The sequence below is a fragment of the Cricetulus griseus genome, chromosome 2 (genome assembly GCF_003668045.3).
Source record: "Cricetulus griseus strain 17A/GY chromosome 2, alternate assembly CriGri-PICRH-1.0, whole genome shotgun sequence".
Classification (NCBI taxonomy): domain Eukaryota; kingdom Metazoa; phylum Chordata; class Mammalia; order Rodentia; family Cricetidae; genus Cricetulus; species Cricetulus griseus.
The window spans coordinates 438,164,827-438,171,386 of NC_048595.1; positions in this window are offsets into that span (position 1 = coordinate 438,164,827).

Here is a 6,560-nt window from a genome sequence, read left to right on the forward strand (position 1 = left end):
CACAGCCTGCCCCATGAGGCCTCCTCATCTGTACTGCAGTGTGGTTGTCTTGGCCATAGGCACAGCTGCAACCTTTAACTAACTGTCTCTTTTAATTTTTAGTTTTCTTGGGCTGGAGAGATGGCTCAGAGGTTAAGAGCCCTGGCTCCTCTTCCAGAGGTCCTGAGTTCAATTCCCAGCAACCACATGATGGCTCACAACCATCCCCAGTGAGATCTGGTGCCCTCTTCTGGCCTGCAGGGATATATGCAGACAGAATACTATAATAAATAAATATTAAATTTTTCTTTTTCTTTTAAGATTTATTTATTTGTTTGTTTTATTTTTGTTTTTTGTTTTTTTCAGACAGGGTTTCTCTGTAGCTTTGGAGCCTATCCTGGCACGGGCTCTTGTAGACCAGGCTGGCTTCAAACTGACAGAGATCTGCCTGCCTCTGCCTTGTGCTGGGACTAAAGGCATGTGCCATCACCACCCAGTTTAGGACTTATTTTATGTGTATATGTATTTTATTATTTCATGTACATTGGTGTTTGGTCTACATGTATGTCTGTATGAGGGAATCAGATCCACTGGAACTTGAATTACAGACAGTCAGTTGTAAGCTGCTATGTGGGTGCTGGGAATTGAACCAGGGTCCTCTGGAAGAGTGACCAGTGCTCTTAACCCCTGAGCCATCTCTCCAGCCCTGTGTATATGTATTTTTATAAGTTTATGCACACCATGTGTGTGCAGGCGCCCTCAAAGATCAGAAGGCATAGGAAACCTTGGAACTGGAGTTATGGTAGTTTTGAGTCACTGGGTGTAGGAACAAAGACCTGAACCTAGGTCTTCCGCAAAAGCAGTAATTGCTCTTGACTTCCCAGCCTCCTCTCCAGCCCTTGCTTATTTATGTATATGGCTGACCTAAAACTCACTATGCAGACTCGGCTGGCGGCTGTCATTGAATTCTGTGATCTGCTTGCCTTGCCTCCTGATTGCTAGGGTTTAAGTGGTGTCATTACACCACCTGGGTCACTACACCTCACCACCACCAGCTTTTTTGTTTTGTTTTGTTTTTTGTTTTTTTTCGAGACGGGGTTCCTCTGTGGCTTTGGAGGCTGTCCTGGAACTAGCTCTTGTAGACCATACTGGTCTCAAATTCACAGAAATCCGCTTGCCTCTGCCTCCCAACTGCTGGGACTAAAGGAGTGCACCTCCACCGCCCGGCTTTTTGGTTTTTTGTTTGTTTGTTTGTTTTTGAGACAGACTTTCATATAGCCCAGACTGACCTCAGACTTGATTGTTATGTAGTGGAGGATGGCCTTGAACCAAGATCCTCTTGCCTCTATCCCCTAGGTCCTTGAGTTATAGGTATTTGATAGCATAGCCTGTGAACTTTCAGTCTCAACCAAAAGCTGTCTTAGGAGGGTTCATGCTATCGGGGGCATCTCAGGAGGCCTGGAATGAAGAATGGGTGGCCCCTGGCTTTTCTGGGTGGGCCCTACAAAAAGGCTAAGATTCTAGTTGAGGGCAAAGAAAGCCAGAGTGTGTTCTTGCTTAACCTCCTAGCTTAAGGGTTCTTCCCACCTCCCAAGCTATGACCCATAATTGGATAATCAGTAGGTACCTAACCTTGGTTGTTGGAGGCCCCTTAGGGTACCAGGCCTTTCAGAGCAGTGGTTGCCCTCCCGCCTAGTTACTCAGGTTTGTTGTAGCTGTGAACACATGGCTCCAGGTCACTGTTTGTTGACTGACTCCTGAAAGCTAGGAGGAGAGCAACAACCTCCATCAGTGATTGGTAACCATCACACCTGGTCTGGGGTTCTTGTTTCCTCTGCAGTTTTGAGTTCATTTCATATGTATCACTCTGGTTCATGATCGTAGTTCAGACCCTAAAGTTTTCTTGAACCTACTCAAGAACCCCACAGGATAACTTGAATTTGTGGCCAACGACAAGTGGACAAAGTCTTCCTGGGAGACCTTTGGCCAAAGAAGTTGTCCTCCCTGGAAAACTCAAGTCCAGGCCTGGTGTAAGTGGGAGCCTCAGGCAGGGTCCAGGGAGGGAGGCGTGTCACAGGGTATGGAGATGAGGGGTTGATTCGTAGAACATCACTGCATGGTAAGATCACTGACAGCAGAAACCAACAAGTCAATGAAGGGCACTAGAGAAGAAGGCTGTGAACAGAGGCCCTGTGTGAGGACAGCTTTCCTGGTTCCTAAGCTCCCGCCAAAGCCCCTTTGGGCCAAAGTCTGCCTTGGGGGAGGGTGGCTGGTTCATTCCAGTTCTGGGCAGACACCAACTCAGCCCCCACACTGATGGCCTAGCCCACACCTAGATTATAGGCTTCTGTTCCATACCTGGGTCCCCAGATCTGGAGACAAATTCCCTCTGTTGTCTTTGTAGTTGTCACTCTCTTGCCCCAGCCTCAGCTTGCTCAGGGAACTACATGCAGATCAGAGAGCTCCAGGATTCTTTCTGACTCCCCAACATCTGCACTCCCAAGAGGCAGGCCACCTGGTCTGAAAGGGCCCCCTATGGGACTCCCAAAGCCAAGGTTGGGGTCAGGCTCTGGTCCTAGCTGTTTGGGTTACCTCAGGCAATTCACTGTGCTGATGGGTCCCAGCTTTGATAGTATAACTTTTCCCATTCTGAAAGAGCAGGCTGTCTGAGCTGGGCTGGGTGGGAATGTCAAGTTGAGAGTCTGGGTGTGAAATGCAAATGTAACCTCATATGTAAATCAGTGTGGGTTCCTTTTCTGACAAAATCCAGCCACACCCAGATGTCCAAACAAGTGTCCAATGATGTGATACCAGAGTGTCCTCAGGCAGTGATGGGCCAGGCGCCTGGAGAGGCAGTGACACTGACTTTTAGGGAACAGGTCTATTCTCTTGAGTTCAGGCCGATTCCCTGATCACTGAAACTCACATGGGTACCGTGTCACCCTATAGACTACCGTCCTGGCAGTCTCCCAGAGCCTGAGAGAAATGCTTTTCAGTCTGGGGAGTAGCTGGCTTTGTGGGTAGGGAGCTGGCTGGCACCTTCTCTAATGGGAATATCAGATTCAGGCAGCGCAGTTAAAGGCTAGGTCTTTGCCCCCACCCCAGGAAATACCCTGGAGTAGTAGTGAGCCAAGCTTAGGACGCTGTGTTAAAGCTGCTAGACAGGGTGACACCAGTACTAGGGCAGGCAGGCAAGCAGCTGGGCCACTAAGGCCCTGGGGAGTCCCAGATGTTTTCTTTCAGCTCACTGCTTCCTAAAGGGTTAGGAGGAAGACCGAGGGTGTGGGGGGCCCCCGAGAGGAGGAGCAAGGGGCTCCCCTGGGGTTTACTGTGGAGCAGCCAGGGAAGCCATCTGCTTCCCCAGCTTCAGGGGCAAATTGGGCCAGGCGAGGGGCTCCTAAATGCCAGCCAGCAGCACCACCTTTGTTCTGTGCTTACAGAACTAGCTCCCTACCAAGCTGACAGAGGAAGAGATTGCTCAGAGCTCCAAGAAGAGGAATCTCAGTAGAAATCTGGGAGTGTGTATTTGCAGGTGGGGACCAGGCTCCATGGAAGATGGGAAGAAGGGCAGACCTGAGCTCCCTCTGCCTCTTAGAAGGAAACCAAGACACTACTACATCCCTGAACCCTGAATGAGGTCCCTTTAGTCTATGCCTGCACACAGTTCTCAGAACACCCAATGGAGGAGGCAGTTTGTAACAGACCCCTCCCGGCAGGGCTGCTGCTATTGAGCTTGGCTCCCGCCCTCTGTCATTCCCCACTCAAGGGCAATTGATTCTAACCCCCAGGCTGTCTGCTGCCAGTTGTCAGTCTGCAGCCATCCAGATCCCTCTTCTGTGGGTAAAATGAGGTGCCATCCACTTGTCTCAACACCTTTCCTCATAACCACCTCCTTGAAGGGGATGTCAAGCAACAATCTCTACTTCTTGCTCTCCATTCGTGGGACACCTGGGTCTTTGGTCTTTTTTCTTTCTTTTTCTTCTTCTTTTTCTAAAATGGTATTTGGGATGGAACGCAGAACCTTGTACACACTAGGCAAGCCTTCTACCACATCTTTAGCCTTCCTCCACTGAGTCTTATTGATTTATTTTTTTAATGTGCATTGGTGCTTTGCCTGCATGTGTATCCGTGAGGGTGTCAGATCCCCTGGAGCTAGAATTACAGACGGTTGTGAGTTGCCACATGGGTGCTGGAAACTGAGGCCCGGTCCTCTGTAAGAGCAGCCAATACTTTTAACCACTGACCTATCTCTTGTTTTTTTTTTTGAGACAGGGCCTCATGTATTCCAAGCTAACCTCATACCCAACTGTGTAGCTGAGGATGCCCTTAAACTTCTGATTTTCCTGCCACTACCTCCCAGATGCTGAGACTGTAAGCCAGTCCTACCAGGCCCAGACTGAAGTGGTGCTAGGACCAAACCCAGACCTTCATGTAAACACTTTATCAATTGAGCTGTATCCCCAGGTCTCTACCTAGGACCTGTTTCTTTTGAGACAGGATCTAGTGGTTCCTCCACCCCTTTAGTGGAAGTACAAGGTCAAAGAACCAAGGCTGAGCTCAGAGCTTCACGGGGCTTCAGGAATCTGGGGACCCACTTTCAGGTCTCAGTTAATTACTCTTCCTGAGCACCGGGTCGACACATTTTGAGGTGCTTGGTGCATGTTCTTTTTGATGCCACAGCTCCTAAGGAAGTCACCCTCCCCGGCCGTAGTCCACCCTGGGTATCTCTGTTCAGAGTCATGTGCCCCAAGGGTGGGGGCTGACAACAGATGGATTCCTGTTTCCACACACACACACACACACACACACACACACCCTGGCTGAAAGGGACAGAGCAGAGGGCTCCCCCAGGTGGCCAAAATGCCAAGTCTGGAAGCTGGAGAGAACTTGCTTCAAACTCAGGCTCTTCATTCCCCTGGGTACATGAGCTTACTCAGAGCAGGTATTTCAGTTTAGGTATTAGGAAATCAAGTCTGTGCCTTTGGAGTCTGCACTAAGCAGACAAGGCAGCATCTTAGGAGTTCACACATTATTCTTAGACTAGGGAAGCTGCTGTCAGTCCCTAAAGATGCAGGGAGTGGTCTTATATGTGGCCATGGTCATAGGACACGGAGACATGGGGATGGAAAGCACAGGACAGAGCCCCGTGAGAAGCTAAAAGTACTCCAGAATGGCCACACTCAACCTAAGGTTTTCTTTTTTTCCTTTTTTTTTTTTTTTTTTTTTTTTTTTTTTTGAGACAGGGTTTCTCTATGTAGTTCTGTCTGTCCTGGAACTCACTCTGTAGACCAGGCTGGCCTCGAAATCACAGATATCCACCTGCCTCTGCATCTTGAGTGCTGGGATTAAAGGTGTGTGTCACCCTGCCACCAACCCCCCTCTTGCTTTCTTTGAGACATTGAGACAGGATCTCTATAGTCCTGCCTCAGACTCCCAAGTAACTAGGATTACTGGGCTGTACCACCAGCCTGAGCTCTTCCTTCTCTTTTTTTAAAATAGGGTCTCATGATGTAGCCTAGACTGACTTGGCCTGGAATTCACTTTGTAGCCCAGGCTGGCCATGGACTCAGGATCCTACTACTATCCCAGTCTCCCACTAGCTCAACCTCCAGGAGGTGTGTGCTCGGATTCCCCCGTCTAGCAAGTGAGGCAACAGACTAAAAGCAGCTGAACTCCTTGTCTGAATCATACCACTCCAGAGCCTGGCTCATCCTCCCTTTTCATGGCAGCCTAAGATGAATCACAGGGAGACAAAATAACAAGACTGTGCCGATGTGTAAACTCGTAACTAAGGACATACGACTTGAACTCCTTACCCTGGGAGCATGCCCACGAGGTGCTCAGGAAGAACAGACAGTAAACAATGGCAGGCGTCACAGGAGCACAGTAACCAAGTTCTGTGAGGGAAAGGGAGAAAGCCAGCCTCCCTCCAGCACCAGCAGGGTGTGCGCAAGATTTAGGACTTAGGTGTCAGTCCTTCTAGACCCCAGACACCTAGAACCAACGGCAATTGGATCTATTCCAGCGACAGGCTTGCGACCTGCATTGGTCTTACTGGCAGACTGAGCCTCAGAATTCAGACCCAGGTTCCTGGTAACAGTCTCACAGACTGGGGACAGACACATGAATGCCGGCTCGATCACACACAGCTCCACCCACACGAACATCTTCCCAAGGCAGAATCTGCTGCCGCCATCTGTTCCGTGCAGACACAGCTGAACACTTGGCCTCCTGAGCACAGGGAACAGTTCACACTATCAAGTACATACGGGTATGAGTGTGTGTACGGGCGCTCTCTCTCTCTCTCTCTCTCTCTCTCTCTCTCTCTCACACACACACACACACACACACACACACACACACACACACTGTAAAAGGGATCTCTGTGAAAAGGAGCTGAAAAGCCCTGCTGCTCCAAGTTCCTGTAGGGCCCCAGCTCTGGGACTCCCCTCCCACATCTTGAGTTGCAGACAGTTTGCAATGGGTAAGCCTACCTTACCTAGCCCCGAGGCTATCTTCTGCCATCTCTTTCTCAAGATTGCTAAGGCCTGGAATGCTCATGATGACCACCAGGGGGCGGG